Genomic DNA, 21,887 nt, shown 5'->3' on the forward strand with positions numbered 1-21,887 from the left:
GGCAAAGGCAACCAGAGCACCATCAGTATGCGGAAATACATGGCAGCAAAGCACCCTAGTTGGTGGGTGGATAAACAGGGTACCAAATCATTGTCTGTGGGTCAAACCACTGCCATGTCACCTACGATCCATCCTTCCCAATCTGCTGGCCAGGAAGCAGGTGCTTATACCTACTGCTCACAAGCTGTGGTTGTAGAGACACAGGACACAATAATCCCATTCACTTGTTTGTCGCAGCCAAGCATTCAGTTGTCCATGCCCCAGATCTAAGAAAGGAAACCCACGCCCCCATAAGCACAAATTCTAAATGCATACATTGCTAAGTTGCTAGCCGTGGAGATGTTGCCTTTTAGGCTTGTGGGGACTCAGTCTTTCTGTGATCTCTTGGCTGTGGCTGCCCCACGATGCTCTGTTCCCAGTCGGCACTATTTTTCCAGGTGTGCCATCCTCGCGTTACACCAGTACGTGTTAAACAATCTAAAGTGTGCTCTCACCAATGCCATAAGCGGGAAGGTCCACCTAACAACAGACACATGGACAAGTAGTTGTGGACAGGGACGATACATTTCTGTCACGGCACACTGGCTGAATCTGGTGGAGGGTGGGACAAAGTCGCAAACTGGAACATCACATATCCTACCAACGCCATGAATAGCGAGCCCAACCTCAATCATGGTTTCGGCCTCATCATATATGTCCTGTCTCCCCTCTTCCTCCCCCTCCTCATCCTATGCTGAATTATCCCCACCATCACTCCCAAGTTGGGAGCTGTGCAGCAGCGCATCAGAAAAGTGGCTTATCAGATGACTCCCCAGTCCGGGCTAAAGATAACGATATCGACCAGGTATGCAGCGGCGTATTGTTTATGGGGTGCCAGGATTTTATCCATAGCTCTCTGGAAGGTCGCTGGGGCCTCCTGCAGTCCAAACGGCATCCGGACATACTGTAAGCATCTATCCGGGGTAGAAAATGCAATCTTCTCCTTGGCTCCTTGTGCCATAGGAATCTACCAATAACCCTTCGTCAAATCCAAGGTGGTTATGTAACTTGCGGGATATGCGTCGAACTTGGAGACCTCATTTAACTTTCGAAAGTCATTGCAGTACTGCCATTCGCCATAAGGCTTCAGGACCAGGACAATTGGGCTCAACCAATCGCTCTTGGACTCCTCAATGACCCCAAGATTTAGCATACACTCCACCTCCTTGGAGATCACTTCTCGACGGGCCTCTGGAATCCAATAAGGCTTTCCATTGACGCACACATGTGGCTCCGTCAGAACTTCGTGTTCTATGACCTTCGTGCACCCCAGCAATTCTGAAAATAGGTCCCTGTTCCTCTTGAACAATTCCCAGCACTGCTGTTTCTAGGGATTTGACAGCATCTCCGCTATGGCGACACCTCCAACCTCGCCGTCTGCCTTGCCCGGCAAACAGGGAGTTTCAGCTGACTCTCTGTCTTGTCATGGCTTGATGAGGTTGACATGGTAGATCTGATATGGTTTCCATCTTCCTGACTGGTGAATCATAATAGTTTACCTCACCAAGCTTCTCCACCACTTCATACGGCCCTTGCCATTTGGCCAAAAACTTGCTTTCCACAGTAGAGATTAGCACAAGAACTCAGTCTCCTGAATGGAACTGCCTCACTCTGGATGACCGGTTGTACACCCAAGCCTGAGCTTCTTATGCCTGGAGGAGATGTCATTTTATGATGGGCATCACCTTTGCAATCCTCTGCTGCATCAGTGCCACATGCTCAATGACGCTTCTGTGGGGCGTTACTTCAGCTTCCCAGGTTTCCTTGACTATATCCAGGAGACATCGTGGATGTCAGCCATACAGGAGTTTGAAGGGCAAGAACCCTGTAGAGGTCTGTGGAACCTCACGGATGCAGAACAGCAGATACGGTAAGAGACAGTCCCAGTCTCTACCATCTTTCTCTATAGCTTTCATCAGCATGTTCTTCTGTCTGTGGATGGTACACTGAAGTCCTCAACTGTGAGATTTGCTGGTCCTTGCATAACTCCCTCTCATCACCTTACTCATAAAAGGTGTTCCCTGGTCTGTCAAAATCTCCTTTGGTAAACCTGTCCGGGAAAACACCTGGACCAACTTATGGGCTATACTCTTCGCTGAGGAGTTTCTCAGGGAAATTGCCTCAGGATAGCAGGTGGCATAGTCCAGGATGACCAATATATACTGACGCCCATGAGCTGATTTAACCAGGGGACCAACCAAGTCCACAGAAATTCTCTCGAACGGCACTTCAATAATGGGCAATGGCACGAGGGGACTCTGAAAGTGAGAGGTGGGGGCGATTAACTGACATGTGTAGCAGGACCTGCAATAGTTTAATATTTCCCGGTTACACCCAGGCCAATAGAATCTCTGCATAATCCTTTCCTGCATTTTTCCACTCCCAGATGTCCCCACCTGTGTTGTTGCCATCATTGATCGGGTCCGATGCGCCCTGCTGGTGCATTTGTTTGGAGGCTTCAGCAGGTAACCATCTCTGCTTTTTTCTCTGTGACTTTTTTTGTCAATTTTCTGGAGGATTTTTAAGTCCTCTTTGCGTGTCTGTGAGCTTTTACTCAATGTTTAGCGTTAGGACCGGCAAAAATGTAAGGACCCTTGATGTCGGTTGCCGGCTTACGTATTGAGGCCCCAATATAAACTAATACCTTACATACATTGATATGTGGGGTTTTTTTGCACTTTATCTTGCAGGGCGCAGTCGGACCAAGATGGCTCTGTAAACTGTAGGCCTCTATTCACACAGCATGTATTTTGTAGCACTGGGCAGCCCGCCTGTATGTGCGTTAGTAATAGGCTGTAGACCAGATGCTCTGCATTGCTTGTGTGAACAATGCCACATACATACTATTATCGCTTATCTTTTTGTGCACTAATGCCAAACAACCAATACTGGATTGAAAGTGGTTGTTTCATCTGTATTTTTTGCACCTGTGCTGTTGCCATCATTGATCGGGTCCGATGCGCCCTGCTGGTGCATTTGTTTGGAGGCTTCAGCAGGTAACCATGTCTGCTTTTTTCTCTGTGATTTTTTTTGTCAATTTTCTGGAGGATTTTTAAGTCCTCTTTGTGCGTCTGTGAGCTTTAACTCAATATTTAGCGTTAGGACTGGCAAAAATGTAAGGACCCTTGACGTGGGTTGCCGGCTTACGTATTGAGGCCCCAATATAAACTAATACCTTACATACATTGATATGTGGGTTTTTTTTGCACTTTATCTTGCAGGGCACAGTAGGACCAAGATGGCTCTGTAAACTGTAGGCCTCTATTCACACAGTATGCATTTTGTAGCACTGGGCAGCCCGCCTGTATGTGCGTTAGTAATAGGCTGTAGACTAGATGCTCTGCATTGCTTGCGTGAACAATGCCACATACAGACGATTATCGCTTATCTTTTTTGTGCACTAATGCCAAACAACCAATACTAGATTGAAAGTGGTTGCTTCATCGGTATTTTTTGCACCTGTGTTGTTGCCATAATTGATCGGGTCCGATGCGCCCTGCTGGTGCATTTGTTTGGAGGCTTTAGCAGGTAACCATCTCTGCTTTTTTCTCTGTGATTTTTTTGGCCACTCCCAGATGTCCCCACAAGATGTGTGAATGGGCTATGTCCAACACTTTCCGTCTATAGGGGCCCGACACTAGTAACTGCTCCACCAACTCCGCCCTTTTTTCATGACACAGTACAGGACTTCCCACTCAGCATAAAATAGGGAAAACTTGTGTCAGCCCCAGCTCCTGTGCAATGCCATTAATGACAGTGACATTGTTAAAGGCTTCTTTCAGAGTTGGGTCCCTATGTTGGGCAGTCTCAAAATTCTCACTGGTCACTCCTAACTCCAGAATGTCAGACACAGGGGACACTTCCTCCTCATCCCCCACAAGGACACAAAAGGGAAACCTGTCTGCGTTTGGGTGTGGTGATACCTTATTAGGGTTCACTGGTTCCCTATTCACACCAGCGAGTTCAGAACCCTTCCTCCACAGATACCAATATAAACAAAAGTTCCAGCCTATAATTATAAGGGGCAACAAGTCACAAACAATGCCGACCTCATGGGACTCCGTACCATTGGCTGTTTGAATGTATACTCTGGCCATAGGATAGTCATTAGGATCACCATGAATGCACCGCATGCTGACCTTTTCCCTCAGGATGAGTTGAAGTGGAAAAGTAGCCCTCACAAGGGTAACTAGACTACCAGAGTCTAGCAGTGCCGTTACCTCCTGCTCGTTCACCTTCACGAGACACGCTTGAGGCCCCTTTCTGGGTGGACAGTTCACACTGCAGGCCGGATACGCATAATATGAACATCAGCTGCAGTCCATTTGTTCAGGGGTCAGGGGACAATGGGAAGCTATATGGCCTGGGCCGTGGCACCTCCAGCAAACAATATCACCCGTAAGAACCTTGGGCACCACCTCCCCGTGCCTTTGGACATGGGGTGCCCACCCCCTTTTGGGCCTCCACCCACTGTTGGGACCTCCAGTATGGAGTGGGCTGCTTTCCACGGAACCTTCCATCCCCTGGTATGTCTTGACCAGTCAGACCAGTTCATCGGCATTCCAGGGATCACCCTGGGCATCTCAAGTGTGCATGGGCCTCGACAAGAAGTCAATCACCACCCGTTCTACCATCAGCGCAGGTGTAGAGGAGTCTGGCTGCAGCCACTTCTGGAACAGGTGCAACAGGTCAAATATTTGGGAGCATGGTGGTTTGTCCATGTGATACGCCCAACGGTGAACCCCCTGTGCCCTAAAAGTCATTGTTACCTCCAAGCGTGCAAGAATCTCAGTTTTTAGCTTGCCTTACTCTTTGGCATCCTGCAAAACTAAATCAGTCAGGAAGGCCTCAACATCATCCCCAGGAGTTATTTTCTGCAAAGCCCGAATAATATTGCACGCCCCACTTTTCAGTTTTTGAATTTCCACAAAAATTTTAAATAACCAATAAATTTCGTTCAACTTCACAATTGTATTCCACTTGTTGTTGATTCTTCACCAAAAATTTACATTTGGTATCTTTATGTTTGAAGCATGATATGTGGGAAAAGGTTGAAAAGTTCCAGGGAGCCGAACACTTTCACAAGGCACTCTATTGGCAATTATCAACATAGTAACATAATTATTAAGGTTGAAGGAAGACTTTAACTCCATCTCGTTTAACCCATAGCCTAACCTAACATGCCCTAACATCAAGACTAGTGTTGAGCATTCTGATACTGCAAATATTGGATATCGGCCGAAATTCGCGGTATCGGAATTCCGAAGTTCCCATAGTGCAATGAGCCAGTTTGATTTAATTCAGCCAATGAGGAATCCTAAGAAGTGTGGGCACATCCTGTTATGCATGTTAGGCATGTAAGTAAGGGCATGGCTGTGATTGGCTGCTGAAATGATGTTATGATGCACTATAAAAGCCGCTGCCGCTAGTGTTGAGCGATACCTTCCGATATCGGAAAGTATCGGTATCGGAAAGTATCGGCCGATACCGGCAAAATATCGGATCTCGCCGATACCGATACCAATGCAAGTCAATGGGACGAAAATATCGGAATTAAAATAAACCCTTTCTTTCCTTGTAGGTTCATTCTACATGAAGGAAAACAACTAAGAATAATGTAGGATGTATTGGGGGAGGTGGCGGAGACATTAAAGGCATAGAGGTTTAGCCCAATCAAATAGAATAGCAGGAATTTTAATTTTTTTTTAAGACGTTCGGAGTTACAAAGATATTGACTATGTTAAGATTTTTTTTATTTTGTCAGATATTGATGTTTCACTACTTCCACGCCCTTCACCCTCTTTTTTACCTCTCCCACACTTTCTTCTTCATCATCATCAGCATCTTTGACATCAAGTTCTTCACCTTATTCATCTTCTTCTTCATCTTCTACCTATAATTTTTTTTTGTTACATTGTTCATATTCTTTTTATTTAACTATTATTCTTCTTCATATTCAAGTTCTTCATCATATTCTTATTTGTGACAGGCATTCCCGTAGTTGTTATCTATAAAAGTTTGAAGATTACACCTTCCATTCTGCCTGTCACAAAAGAGTTAGATTTGTCCGCGTTCAGTTTGGCCTGCAGCATCAGGCTTTATCCAGGGGCACCACGAGGAGGAACGGACTCACCCCCATACACTGCTTAGTCTTCTTCTGCTTATAATTTAGATAATATCTTTTGCTCTGATATTTAGTGTTATGCTTAATGTTCTTCTGCTCTTTGTTCTGCAGCCTCTTGTTCTTCTGCTTCTCGGTCTCCCATGTCGTCGTCGTCTCCAGGGTCGTCGTCATCTCAGTGGTTGTCGTCTCTGGTGTCGTCGTCATCTTAGGGGTGGTCTTCCGGGTCATCGTCTTTAGGGTCCTGAACTTGGAAATGTAGCAGAAGGTACAAGAAGGCTGAGAAAATGACGAGAAACAGCTGATGGAACTGGAACCTGGATGGTTACCCAGAGGAAGGCACCTAAGCCAAAGGCTCTGCCTGGAACCAGCTGACAGTACTGGAACCAGGATGGGGAGCAGAAGGTACAAGAGCAAAAGACACTGCCGAGAACCAGCTGGCGGTACTGGAACCTGGATGGGTAGCCGAAGGTCCAAGAGCCAATGGAACTACCGAGGACCAGCTGACGTTACTGGAACCCGGTTACTAATCAGGAGGTACCCGTGCCTGAAAGCACTACCAAGGACCACCTGACGTTGGTGAAACTCGGATACCCAGAAGGAGGCACCTAAGCCAAATGCTCTACCCAGAACCAGCTGACGGTACTGGAACCAGGATGGGGACCTATTCAAGCTTGTCTTCTTAGAGCACCAAGTAGTGGGGTTGGAGCAAAGGGTCAGCAGGGGTAGCAGAGTGTAGGCCGAAGCCTGCACTGGAGGCATTTGGAGGTCTGTTGTGTCTGCGTGGCATTTGCAGGACACGATGCCGGCTACACAGCAGGGGAACAGCTGGCGTTGCTGAACCCCACTGACACATTGGCGGGTGTTTTTCTCTGTGCAGCCAGCACTTCCGGGTGCCAACTGGGGGTGTTAGAGCCCAGGGTCAGCAGGAGGAGCAGAGGGAGCAGAGTGTAGGTCGAAGCCTGCACTGGAGGCAGTTTTAGGTCTGTTGTGTCTGCGTGGCGTTTGCAGGACACGTTGCCGGCTACACAGCAGGGGCACAGCTGGCGTTGCTGAACCCCACTGACACATTGGCGGGTGTTTTTCTCTGTGCAGCCAGCACTTCTGGGTGCCAACTGCTGGTGTTAGAGCCCAGGGTCAGCAGGAGGAGAGGGAGCAGAGTGTAGGCCGAAGCCTGCACTGGCGGCAGCTTTGTGTCTGCGTGGCGTTTGCAGGACACGTTGCCGGCTACACAGCAGGGGAACAGCTGGTGTTGCTGAACCCCACTGACACATTGGCTGGTGTTTGGCTCTGTGCAGCCAGCACTTCCGGGCGCCAACTGGCGGTGTTTGAGCCCAGGGTCAGCAGGAGGAGAGGGAGCAGAGTGTAGGCCGAAGCCTGCACTGGCGGCAGCTTTGTGTCTGCATGGCGTTTGCAGGACACGTTGCCGGCTACACAGCAGGGGAACAGCTGGCGTTGCTGAACCCCACTGACACATTGGCTGGTGTTTGGCTCTGTGCAGCCAGCACTTCCGGGTGCCAACTGGTGGTGTTAGAGCCCAGGGTCAGCAGGAGGAGAGGGAGCAGAGTGTAGGCCGAAGCCTGCACTGGCGGCAGCTTTGTGTCTGCGTGGCGTTTGCAGGACACGTTGCCGGCTACACAGCAGGGGAACAGCTGGCGTTGCTGAACCCCACTGACACATTGGCGAGGTGTTTGGCTCTGTGCAGCCAGCACTTCCGGGCACCAACTGGCGGTGTTAGAGGCCGGGGTCAGCAGGAGGAGCAGAGTGTAGGCTGAAGCTTGCACTGGAGCAAGTTGAAAGGGAACCTTTAACCCCCACCCCAGGCGTTTGTTGCTGAAAGAGCCATCTTGTACAGCACTAATGATGCAAAAGGAAAAGGTGACTCTTTTAAATATGCTCCTTTCAAAGGCTGAACTAGACACGTATGAAATGTGTATTCCCTCACATCGTTAAACTGTCCCAGAGGTGGGACTTTCCTTTGTAATGTGACGCAGCACAGCTGTCATTCCTACCCCCTTGGCGCCATGTGCCGCCTCTTCAGCGTTGTTTGATTCTGTCCCGGACCCTGCGCTGTTATGTTATCCCTTGGCCAGGCACACTTAGCGCTGCCCGTCTTCTGACATCATTTGGCATCAGGCTGGCTGCGCCTGTGCGGCCGCGCTGGCCTAGATCCCCCAATAACAGGACAGCAAATGTTAACTGTGCATCCAGCACTTCCAGGCACCAACTAGCAGTGTTGGAGCCCAGGGACAGCAGGAGGAGCAGATAGGAGGTATTGCAGCACACACAGCAGGGGAGCAGCTGACGTTACTGAACCCCAATAACAGAGGAGCGACTGTTGACTGTGCGGACAGCACTTCCAGGCACCAACTAGCGGTGTTGGAGCCCAGGGACAGCAGGAGGAGCAGATAGGAGGTATTGCAGCACACACAGCAGGGGAGCAGCTGACGTTACTGAACCCCAATAACACGGCAGCAAGTGTTAACTGTGCATCCAGTACTTCCAGGCACCAACTAGCGGTGTTGGAGCCCAGGGACAGCAGGAGGAGCAGATAGGAGGTATTGTGTTGTGAATTCCGCTCTTGGGCTCCCTCCGTCGGTTGTAAGTGGCACTTTTGTGAGTTCTGCTCTTGGGCTCCCTCCGGTGGATTTAAGTGGAACTGCTGCTCCTTGGATTTAGCAGTCAGCAGCTGCTTCCACTGATCGTCTATTCTGGCTCGGCTATTTATCCTGGCTTTATCCTTCAGCCAGTGCCAGTTCTCAATGGTTCCTGCTTGGATTCACATCTCTCTTGGATTTCCCTGATATTCTGACCAGTTCAGCAAAGAAAAGTCCTTGCTTTGTTCTTTTGCTTTCCACTTGTTGTGGACTTAATCTTTCTGCACTTTCTATGTTTTTTGTAGTCCAGCTTGTCAGTATGGATTTATTCAGTTAAGCTGGAAGCTCTGGGAAGCAGATTTACCCTCCGCACCTTTAGTCAGGTGTGGAGTTTTTTGTAAACTCTGTGGTGGATTTTTCTAGTTTTTAATACTGACCGCACAGTATTCTGTCCTGTTCTATCTATCTAGCTAGATTGTCCTCCTTTGCTACATCCTAGTTTCATTCTGTGTATGTCATTTCCCTCTCCACTCACAGTCAATATTTGTGGGGGGCTGTCTGTCCTCTGGGAATTTTCTCTGAGGCAAGATAGCTTTCCTGTTTCTATCTTTAGGAGCAGTTAGTCCTCCGGCTGTGACGAGATGTCTAGGAAGTGACAGGAACATCCCACGGCTACTTCTAGTGTTGTGTTAAGCTCAGGAACTGCGGTCAGTACAGGTACCACCTCCTCCAGAGCACGTCCCATGTTGCTCATAAACCACCAGTTCATAACAGTACAACTGGCCAAAAATGAATTAAATGCATCTCAAAAGAAGGAAAAAAGAAAAATTCTGAGCCATTTTTTTTCTGCAGGCTGTTTTGTCTTTTTTTTTCCTCTTAATCTCTGGGTGGTTCAGGATTTTGGCGCTGGCATGGATGTTCAGGGTTTGTTTTCTCATGTGGATCAACTTGCTGCAAGAGTACAGAGTATCCAAAATTATGTTGTCCAGACTCCGGCTTTAGAGCCTAAAATTCCTACTCCTGATTTGTTTTTTTGGGGATAGATCCAAGTTTTTGAACTTTAAAAATAACTGCAAATTGTTTTTTGCTTTGAAACCCCGTTCCTCTGGTGATCCCATTCAGCAGGTTAAAATCGTCATCTCTCTGCTGCGTGGTGACCCTCAGGACTGGGCATTCTCCCTTGAATCAGGGGATCCGGCATTGCTTAATGTAGACGCATTTTTTCAAGCACTCGGATTATTGTATGACAAACCTAATTCTGTGGATCATGCAGAAAAAACCTTGTTGGCCCTATGTCAGGGTCAGGAAGCGGCAGAATTATACTGCCAGAAATTTAGAAAATGGTCTGTGCTCACTAAATGGAATGAGGATGCTCTGGCAGCAATTTACAGAAAGGGTCTTTCTGAAGCCCTTATAGATGTTATGGTGGGGTTCCCCATGCCTGCTGGTTTGAGCGAATCTATGTCTCTAGCCATTCAGATTGATCGGCGCCTGCGTGAGCGCAAAGTTGTGCACCATATGGCAGTGTCCTCTGAGCGGAGTCCTGAGCCTATGCAGTGTGATAGGATTTTGACTAAAGCAGAACGGCAGGGATTCAGACGTCAGAATGGGCTGTGTTTTTACTGTGGTGATTCTGCTCATTTTATTTCTGATTGCCCTAAGCGTACTAAGAGGGTCGCTAGGTCTGTTACCATCAGTACTGTACAGCCTAAATTTCTCTTATCTGTGACCCTGATTTGCTCATTATCGTCCTTTTCTGTCATGGCATTTGTGGATTCAGGCGCTGCCCTGAACTTAATGGACTTGGAATTCGCCAGGCGCTGTGGTTTTTCCTTGCAGCCTTTGCAGAGCCCTATTCCTTTGAGGGGGATTGATGCTACGCCATTGGCCAAGAATAAACCTCAGTATTGGACTCAGCTGACCATGTGCATGGCTCCAGCACATCAGGAAGATTGCCGTTTTCTGGTGTTGCATAACTTGCATGATGTTGTTGTACTGGGTTTTCCATGGTTACAGGAACATAATCCGGTGCTGGATTGGAAATCTATGTCTGTGACTAGTTGGGGTTGTCAAGGGGTACATTGTGACGTTCCTTTGATGTCAATTTCCTCTTCCCCCTCTTCTGAAGTCCCTGAGTTTTTGTCGGATTTCCAGGATGTATTTGATGAGCCCAAGTCCAGTTCCCTGTTATGACCCCAATGGCAGAGGGTCTCAGGAATAAATACCAAGTCTGCAAACACAAAAAAACAGCTCATAGGGCAGTGGTAACTGGGCTGACCATATATCTAATCCTAGCACCACAAATAGAAGTAGCCGGGGAACGTGCCTACGTTGGTTCAAGACGTCTCGCGCCAGCCGGAGAACTAACTAACCCTAGAAGGGAAAAGAAAGACCTTTCTTGCCTCCAGAGAAAAGACCCCAAAAGTTGGATACAACCCCCAACAAATAATAACGGTGAGGTAAGAGGAAAAGACAAACATAAGAATGAGCTAGGTATTTAGCAAAGAGAGGCCCACTAGCTAATAGCAGAATATAGTAAGATGACTTATATGGTCAGCAAAAACCCTATTAAAATATCCACGCTGGATATTCAAGAACCCCCGAACCATCTAACGGCCGGGGGGAGAACACCAGCCCCCTAGAGCTTCCAGCAAGGTCAGAAATCACATTTAGTACAAGCTGGACAAAAATAGTAGCAAAGCAAGTAACTCAAAAAACAAAGAAGCAAGACTTAGCTTAATTTTGCAAGAGCCAGGACCAGCAGACAGGAGCAACAGAAGGATCTGATTACAACGATGCCAGGCACTGGACTAAGGATCCAGGAAGTTAATATAGCGACACCCCTGGACTAACGACCCAGGTGAGTGCCAAACAGAAAAAAGACAATCCCAGAGTCATACCACTAGTGACCACAAGAGGGAGCCAAAAAGTCTAATTCACAACAGTACCCCCCCCTTAAGGAGGGGTCACCGAACCCTCACCAAGACCACCAGGGCGATCAGGATGAGCAGCGTGAAAGGCACGAACTAAATCGGCCGCATGCACATCAGAGGCAACCACCCAGGAATTATCCTCCTGACCATAGCCCTTCCACTTGACCAGATACTGAAGCCTCCGCCTGGAGAGACGAGAATCCAAGATCTTCTCCACCACGTACTCCAACTCGCCCTCAACCAACACCGGAGCAGGAGGCTCAACAGAAGGAACCACAGGTACAACGTACCGCCGCAACAAAGACCTATGGAACACGTTGTGAATGGCAAACGACACAGGAAGATCCAAGCGAAAGGACACAGGATTAAGGATTTCCAATATCTTGTAAGGACCGATGAAGCGAGGCTTAAATTTAGGAGAGGAGACCTTCATAGGAACAAATCGAGAAGACAGCCATACCAAATCCCCAACACGAAGTCGGGGACCCACACCGCGGTGGCAGTTGGCAAAACGCTGAGCCTTCTCTTGTGACAACTTTAAGTTGTCCACCACATGATTCCAGATCTGCTGCAACCTATCCACCACAGAATCTACCCCAGGACAGTCAGAAGGCTCCACATGTCCCGAGGAAAAACGAGGATGGAAACCAGAGTTGCAGAAAAATGGCGAAACCAATGTAGCGGAACTAGCCCGATTATTAAGGGCAAACTCAGCCAACGGCAAGAAGGTCACCCAATCATCCTGATCCGCAGAAACAAAACACCTCAAATAAGCCTCCAGAGTCTGATTAGTTCGCTCCGTTTGTCCATTAGTCTGAGGATGAAAGACAGACGAAAACGACAACTCAATGCCCATCCTAGCACAAAAGGATCGCCAGAACCTGGAAACAAACTGGGATCCTCTGTCAGACACAATATTCTCAGGAATGCCGTGTAAACGAACCACATTCTGAAAGAACACAGGAACCAGATCGGAAGAGGAAGGCAGCTTAGGCAAAGGTACCAAATGGACCATCTTAGAAAAGCGATCACATACCACCAAGATGACAGACATGCCCTGAGACACCGGGAGATCTGAAATGAAATCCATGGAAATGTGTGTCCAAGGCCTCTTCGGGACAGGCAAGGGCAAGAGCAACCCGCTGGCACGCGAACAGCAAGGCTTAGCTCGAGCACAAGTCCCACAGGACTGCACAAACGACCGCACATCCCGTGACAAGGAAGGCCACCAAAAGGACCTAGCCACCAGATCTCTGGTGCCAAAAATTCCCGGATGCCCTGCCAACACCGAGGAATGAACCTCGGAAATGACTCTGCTGGTCCACTTATCAGGAACAAACAGTCTGTCAGGTGGACAAGAGTCAGGTCTACCAGCCTGAAATCTCTGCAACACACGTAGCAAATCCGGAGAAATGGCTGACAAGATAACTCCCTCTTTAAGAATACCAACTGGTTCTGCGACTCCCGGAGAGTCAGGCACAAAGCTCCTTGAAAGAGCATCAGCCTTCACATTCTTTGAACCTGGTAAATATGAGACCACAAAGTCAAAACGGGAGAAAAACAATGACCAGCGGGCCTGTCTAGGATTCAGGCGTTTAGCAGACTCGAGATACATCAAATTTTTGTGATCAGTCAAGACCACCACACGATGCTTAGCACCCTCGAGCCAATGACGCCACTCCTCAAATGCCCACTTCATGGCCAACAACTCCCGATTGCCAACATCATAATTCTGCTCAGAAGGCGAAAACTTCCTAGAGAAAAAGGCACAAGGTCTAATCACAGAGCAACCAGGGCCTCTCTGCGACAAAACGGCCCCTGCCCCAATCTCAGAAGCATCCACTTCAACCTGAAAGGGAAGTGAGACATCAGGCTGGCACAAAACAGGCGCCGAAGTAAACCGGCGCTTCAACTCCTGGAAAGCCTACACGGCTGCAGGAGCCCAGTTAGCAACATCAGAACCTTTCTTGGTCATATCCGTCAAAGGTTTAGCAATGCTAGAAAAATTAGCAATAAAACGACGGTAGAAGTTAGCAAAACCCAAGAACTTCTGAAGACTCTTAACTGACGTGGGTTGAGTCCAATCATGAATAGCACGGACCTTGACTGGGTCCATCTCCACCGCAGAAGGGGAAAAAATAAACCCCAAAAATGGAACCTTCTGTACTCCAAAGAGACACTTTGAGCCCTTAACAAATAAAGCATTCTCACGCAAAACCTGAAACACCATCCTGACCTGCTCTACATGCGAGTCCCAGTCATCAGAAAAAAACAGAATATCATCCAGATAAACGATCATAAATTTATCCAGATACTTCCGGAAAATATCATGCATAAAGGACTGAAACACTGAAGGAGCATTAGAGAGCCCAAAAGGCATCACCAAGTACTCAAAATGACCTTCGGGAGTATTAAACGCGGTTTTCCATTCATCTCCTCGCTTAATGCGCACAAGGTTGTACGCACCACGAAGATCTATCTTGGTGAACCACTTGGCACCTTTAATTCGGGCAAACAAGTCCGACAACAGAGGCAAAGGATACTGAAATTTAACAGTAATTTTATTCAAAAGCCGATAGTCAATACAAGGTCTCAAAGATCCGTCCTTCTTGGCCACAAAAAAGAATCCCGCACCAAGAGGGGAAGAGGAAGGACGGATATGCCCCTTCTCCAGAGATTCCTTGATATACGAACGCATTGCGGTATGCTCAGGTACAGACAGATTAAATAGTCTTCCCTTAGGAAATTTGCTACCTGGAATCAAATCTATGGCACAGTCACAGTCCCTATGAGGAGGCAGAACACTGGACCTGGACTCGCTGAACACATCCTGATAATCAGACAAATACTCAGGAACTTCCGAAGGAGTAGAGGAAGCAATAGACACCGGCGGGGAATCACCATGAATACCCTGACAGCCCCAACTTGACACAGACATTGCCTTCCAATCCAAGACTGGATTATGAGTCTGTAACCATGGCAACCCCAAAACGACCAAATCATGCATTTTATGCAGAACAAGAAAACGAATCACCTCCCGATGTTCAGGAGTCATGCACATGGTTACCTGTGTCCAAAACTGCGGTTTATTTTCCGCCAATGGCGTAGCATCAATACCCCTCAGAGGGATAGGATTAACCAACGGCTCAAGAACAAAACCACAGCGCTTGGCAAATGACAGATCCATAAGACTCAGGGCAGCACCTGAATCCACAAACGCCATAACAGGGTAGGAGGACAATGAGCAAATTAAAGTCACAAACAAAATAAATTTAGGTTGCAAATTACCAATGGCGACAGGACTAACAACCCTTGTTAGGCGTTTAGAGCATGCTGATATAACGTGTAGAATCACCACAGTAAAAACACAACCCATTCTGACGTCTATGATTTTTCCGCTCATTTCTGGTCTGAATTTTATCACATTGCATCAAATCAGGTGTTTGTTTAGACAACACCACCAGAGGATTAGCGGTTTTGTGCTCCCGCAAACGCCGGTCAATTTGAATAGCCAGCGCCATGGAATCATTCAGACTTGTAGGAATGGAGAAACCCACCATCACATTCTTAATGGCTTCAGAAAGGCCATTTCTGAAGTTTGTGGCCAGAGCACACTCATTCCACTGAGTAAGCACGGACCATTTCCGAAATTTTTGGCAATACACTTCAGCTTCATCCTGGCCCTGAGAAATAGCCAGCAAGGCTTTTTCTGCCTGAACCTCAAGATTGGGTTCCTCGTAAAGCAATCCGAGCGCCAGAAAAAACGCATCAATATTTGCCAATGCCGGATCTCCTGGCGCTAGCGAGAAGGCCAAATCCTGAGGGTCGCCCCGTAAAAAAGAGATAACAATTTTAACTTGCTGAACTGAGTCTCCAGATGAACGGGGTCTCAGGGATAGAAACAATTTACAATTATCCCTGAAATTCCTAAACTTAAATCGGTCTCCAGAAAACAGTTCAGGAATAGGTATTTTAGGTTCAGACATAGGACTACTGGTAACAAAATCTTGTATGCTTTGCACACGAGCAGCAAGCTGGTCCACACTTGTAATCAAGGTCTGGACATTCATGTCTGCAGCAAGCTCAAGCCACTCAGAGGTAAAGGGGAGGAAGAGAGGCCTCCAACAAATAATAACGGTGAAGTAAGAGGAAAAGACAAACATAAGAATGAGCTAGGTATTTAGCAAAGAGAGGCCCACTAGCTAATAGCAGAATATAGTAAGATGACTTATATGGTCAGCAAAAACCCTATTAAAATATCCACGCTGGATATTCAAGAACCCCCGAACCGTCTAACGGCCGGGGGGAGAACACCAGCCCCCTAGAGCTTCCAGCAAGGTCAGAAATCACATTTAGTACAAGCTGGACAAAAATAGTAGCAAAGCAAGTAACTCAAAAAACAAAGAAGCAAGACTTAGCTTAATTTTGCAAGAGCCAGGACCAGCAGACAGGAGCAACAGAAGGATCTGATTACAACGATGCCAGGCACTGGACTAAGGATCCAGGAAGTTAATATAGCGACACCCCTGGACTAACGACCCAGGTGAGTGCCAAACAGAAAAAAGACAATCCCAGAGTCATACCACTAGTGACCACAAGAGGGAGCCAAAAAGTCTAATTCACAACAGTTCCCTTCCTCCACATAGGGACTGTGATTGTGCTATTAACTTGATTCCAGGCTGTAAGTTCCCTAGGGGCCGACTTTTCAATCTGTCTGTGCCAGAGCATGCCGCCATGCGGAGTTATGTCAAGGAGTCTTTGGAGAAGGGGCATATTCGGCCGTCTTCGTCACCATTGGGAGCGGGATTCTTTTTTGTTGCCAAGAAGGATGGCTCCTTGAGACCCTGTATTGATTATGGCCTTCTTAATAAGATCACGGTCAAATTCCAATACCCTTTACCTTTGCTTTCTGATTTGTTTGCTCGGATTAAGGGGGCTAGTTGGTTTACTAAGATTGACCTTCGAGGGGCATATAATCTTGTTCGTATTAAACAGGGTGACGAATGGAAAACTGCATTTAATACGCCCGAAGGCCATTTTGAATACCTTGTGATGCCTTTCGGGCTTTCTAATGTTCCTTCTGTATTTCAGTCCTTCATGCATGATATTTTCCGCAATTATCTTGATAAATTCATGATTGTGTATTTGGATGATATTTTTAATTTTTCCGATGATTGGGAGTCTCATGTGAAGCAGGTCAGGATGGTATTCCAGATCCTTCGTGATAATGCTTTATTTGTGAAGGGGTCTAAGTGCCTATTTGGCGTTCAGAAGGTCTCTTTTTGGGGTTTTATTTTTTCTCCCTCGTCTATAGAAATGGATCCTGTTAAGGTCCAAGCCATTCATGACTGGATTCAACCCACATCGGTGAAGAGCCTTCAGAAATTTTTGGGCTTTGCTAATTTTTATCGCCGTTTCATTGCCAACTTTTCCAGTATGGTTAAGCCCCTGACCGATTTGACGAAGAAAGGCGCTGATGTGACGAATTGGTCTTCTGCGGCTGTTGAGGCCTTTCAGGAGCTTAAACGCCAATTTACTTCTGCCCCTGTGTTGCGTCAGCCGGATGTTTCTCTTCCTTTTCAGGTTGAGGTTGACGCTTCTGAGATTGGGGCAGGGGCCGTTTTGTCTCAGAGGAATTCTGATGGTTCTTTGATGAAACCGTGTGCTTTTTTTTCCAGAAAGTTTTCGCCTGCGGAGCGCAATTATGACGTTGGCAATCGGGAGTTGTTGGCTATGAAGTGGGCATTTGAGGAGTGGCGACATTGGCTTGAGGGAGCCAAGCACCGCGTTGTGGTCTTGACCGATCATAAGAATCTGATTTACCTTCGAGTCGGCCAAGCGGCAGAACCCTAGACAGGCTCGATGGTCCCTGTTTTTCTCCCGTTTTGATTTTGTGGTCTCGTATCTTCCGGGATCTAAGAATGTTAAGGCTGATGCCCTCTCTATGAGTTTTTTGCCTGATTCTCATGGAGTCCTTGAGCCGGTTGGCATTCTTAAAGAAGGGGTGATTCTTTCTGCCATCTCCCCTGATTTGCGGCGGGTGCTTCAGGAATTTCAGGCTGATAAACCTGACCGCTGTCCAGTGGGGAAGCTGTTTGTTCCTGATAGATGGACTAGTAAGGTAATTTCTGAGGTTCATTGTTCAGTGTTGGTGGTCATCCTGGGATTTTTGGTACCAGAGATTTGGTTGCTAGGTCCTTTTGGTGGCCTTCCTTGTCGCGGGATGTGCGTTCTTTATTGCAGTCCTGTGGGACTTGTGCCCGGGCCAAGCCTTGCTGTTCCCGTGCTAGTGGGTTGCTTTTGCCTTTGCCGGTCCCTGAGAGGCCATGGACGCATATTTCCATGGATTTTATTTCAGATCTTCCTCTTTCCCAGAAGATGTCTGTTATCTGGGTGGTTTGTGACCGGTTCTCCAAAATGGTCCATTTGGTACCTTTGCCTAAATTGCCTTGATTTGGTTCCATTGTTTTTTCAGCATGTGGTTCGTTTGCATGGCATTCTGGAGAATATTGTGTCTGACAGAGGTTCCCAGTTTGTTTCTAGGTTTTGGCGGGCCTTTTGTGCTAGGATGGGCATTGATTTGTCTTTTTCTTCGGCGTTCCATCCTCAGACAAATGGCCAAACTGAGCGAACTAATCAGACCTTGGAAACCTATTTGAGATGCTTTGTGTCTGCTGATCAGGATGATTGGGTGGCTTTCTTGCCGTTGGCCGAGTTTGCCCTTAATAATCGGGCTAGTTCGGCTACTTTGGTTTCGCCTTTCCTTTGTAATTTTGGTTTTCATCCTCGTTTTTCTTCGGGGCAGGTTGAGCCTTCTGATTGTCCTGGTGTGGATTCTGTGGTGGACAGGTTACAGCAGATTTGGACTCATGTGGTAGACAATTTGACATTCTCTCAGGAAAAGGCTCAATGTTTTGCTAACCGCCGTCGGTGTGTTGGTCCTCGGCTTCGGGTGGGGGATTGTTGTGAATTTGCTTTTTGCTCCCTCTAGTGGTTACTAGTTTTTTGACTCTGGTTTTTCTGTCTTTCCTTTCATCCGCACCTGGGTCGTTAGTTAGTGGTGTTGCTATATAAGCTCCCTGGACCTTCAGTTCTATGCCTGGCAACGTAGTTATCAGAGCTAGTCTGCTGTGCTCTTGTCTACTGATCCTGGTTCCAGTTATATCAGCTAAGTCTGCCTTTTGCTTTTTGCTATTTGTTTTGGTTTTGTATTTTTGTCCAGCTTGTTCCAAATCTATATCCTGACCTTTGCTGGAAGCTTTAGGGGGCTGGTGTTCTCCCCCCGGACCGTTAGACGGTTCGGGGGTTCTTGAATTTCCAGTGTGGATTTTGATAGGGTTTTTGTTGACCATATAAGTTACCTTTCTTTATTCTGCTATCAGTAAGCGGGCCTCTCTGTGCTAAACCTGGTTCATTTCTGTGTTTGTCATTTCCTCTTACCTCACCGTCATTATTTGTGGGGGGCTTCTATCCAGCTTTGGGGTTCCCTTCTCTGGAGGCAAGAAAGGTCTTTGTTTTCCTCTACTAGGGGTAGCTAGATTCTCCGGCTGGCGCGTGTCATCTAGAATCAACGTAGGAATGATCCCCGGCTACTTCTAGTGTTGGCGTTAGGAGTAGATATATGGTCAACCCAGTTACCACTGCCCTATGAGCTGGATTTTTGTATTCTGCAGACTTCCACGTTCCTCTGAGACCCTCGCCATTGGGGTCATAACAGTTTGCCAGGCCAGTATTAAATGTTTAATGCATTGCAGAAGAGGGATTATAAGAAAGAAGATTCTGAGTTTTTTTTTTTTTTTTCTCCTTCCCCTTTACCTCAGAGTGGCTATGCTTGCTGCAGACATGAATGTCCAGACCTTGATTACAAGTGTGGACCAGCTGGCTACTCGTGTGCAGGGCATACAAGACTATGTTATCAGAAATCCTAGGTCAGAACCTAAAATACCGATTCCTGAACTGTTTTCCGGAGACAGGTTTAAGTTTAGGAATTTCGTGAATAATTGTAAATTGTTTTTGTCCCTGAGACCCTGTTCATCAGGAGATTCTGCTCAGCAAGTAAAAATTGTTATTTCGTTCTTACGGGGCGACCCTCAGGATTGGGCTTTTTCGCTGGCGCCAGGAGATCCGGCATTGGCTGATCTTGATGCGTTTTTTCTGGCGCTCGGTTTACTTTATGAGGAACCCAATCTTGAGATTCAGGCAGAAAAGGCCTTGCTGTCTATGTCTCAGGGGCAGGACGAGGCTGAAGTGTATTGCCAAAAATTTCGGAAATGGTCCGTGCTGACACATTGGAACGAGTGTGCACTGGCCGCTAATTTTAGAAATGGCCTTTCTGAAGCCATTAAGAATGTTATGGTGGGTTTTCCCATTCCCACAGGTCTGAATGATACTATGGCACTGGCTATTCAAATTGACCGGCGGTTGCGGGAGCGCAAAACCGCAAATTCCCTCATGGTGTTGTCTGAACAGACACCTAATTCGGTGCAATGTGATAGAAAAACCGCAAATTCCCTCATGGTGTTGTCTGAACAGACACCTGATTTAATGCAATGTGATAGAATCCTGACTAGAAATGAGCGGAAAATTCATAGACGCCGGAATGGCTTGTGCTACTACTGTGGTGATTCTACACATGTTATCTCAGCATGCTCTAAACGTATAGCTAAGGTTGTTAGTCCTGTCACCGTTGGTAATTTGCAACCTAAATTTATTCTGTCTGTAACTTTGATTTGCTCACTGTCATCTTATCCTGTCATGGCGTTTGTAGATTCAGGTGCTGCCCTGAGTCTCATGGATCTCTCATTTGCTAAGCGCTGTGGATTTACTCTTGAACCATTAGAAAATCCTATTCCTCTTAGGGGTATTGATGCTACACCATTGGCAGCAAATAAACCGCAGTATTGGACTCAGGTTACCATGTGCATGACTCCTGAACACCGCGAGGTGATACGTTTCCTGGTTTTACATAAAATGCATGATTTGGTCGTTTTAGGGCTGCCATGGTTACAGACCCATAATCCAGTCCTGGACTGGAAGGCTATGTCAGTCTCAAGTTGGGGCTGTCGTGGTATTCATGAGGATTCCCTGCCTGTGTCTATTGCTTCTTCTACGCCTTCGGAAGTTCCGGAGTATTTGTCTGATTATCAGGATGTCTTCAGTGAGTCTGAGTCCAGTGCACTGCCTCCTCATAGGGACTGTGACTGTGCTATAGATTTGATCCCAGGCAGTAAATTTCCTAAGGGAAGACTGTTTAATCTGTCGGTACCTGAACATACCGCTATGCGTTCATATATCAAGGAGTCTCTGGAAAAAGGACATATTCGTCCATCTTCTTCCCCTCTTGGTGCGGGATTCTTTTTTGTGGCAAAAAAGGACGGATCTTTGAGACCTTGTATTGATTATCGGCTTTTAAATAAGATCACTGTCAAATTTCAGTATCCTTTACCGCTGTTGTCTGACTTGTTTGCCCGGATTAAGGGTGCCAAGTGGTTCACCAAGATAGACCTTCGTGGTGCGTACAACCTTGTGCGCATTAAGCAAGGTGATGAATGGAAAACCGCATTCAATACGCCCGAAGGTCATTTTGAGTACTTGGTGATGCCTTTTGGGCTCTCCAATGCGCCTTCAGTTTTTCAGTCCTTTATGCATGACATTTTCCGGAAGTATCTGGATAAATTTTTGATTGTTTATCTGGATGATATTTTGGTTTTTTCTGATAATTGGGATTCGCATGTGGAGCAGGTCAGGTTGGTCTTTAAAATTTTGCGTGAAAATTCTTTGTTTGTCAAGGGCTCAAAGTGTCTCTTTGGTGTACAGAAGGTTCCCTTTTTGGGGTTCATTTTTTCCCCTTCTGCTGTGGAGATGGACCCAGTCAAGGTCCGAGCTATTCTTGATTGGACTCAGCCCTCGTCAGTTAAGAGTCTTCAGAAGTTCTTGGGCTTCGCTAACTTCTACCGTCGTTTTATCGCTAATTTTTCTAGCATTGTGAAACCTTTGACGGATATGACCAAGAAGGGCTCCGATGTAGCTAACTGGGCTCCTGCTGCCGTGGAGGCTTTCCAGGAGTTGAAACGCCGGTTTACTTCGGCGCCTGTTTTGTGCCAGCCTGACATCTCACTTCCCTTTCAGGTTGAGGTGGATGCTTCGGAGATTGGGGCAGGGGCCGTTTTGTCGCAGAGAGGCCCTGGTTGCTCTGTT

Source organism: Ranitomeya variabilis, chromosome 1, assembly GCF_051348905.1.
Source record: "Ranitomeya variabilis isolate aRanVar5 chromosome 1, aRanVar5.hap1, whole genome shotgun sequence".
NCBI lineage: Eukaryota > Metazoa > Chordata > Amphibia > Anura > Dendrobatidae > Ranitomeya > Ranitomeya variabilis.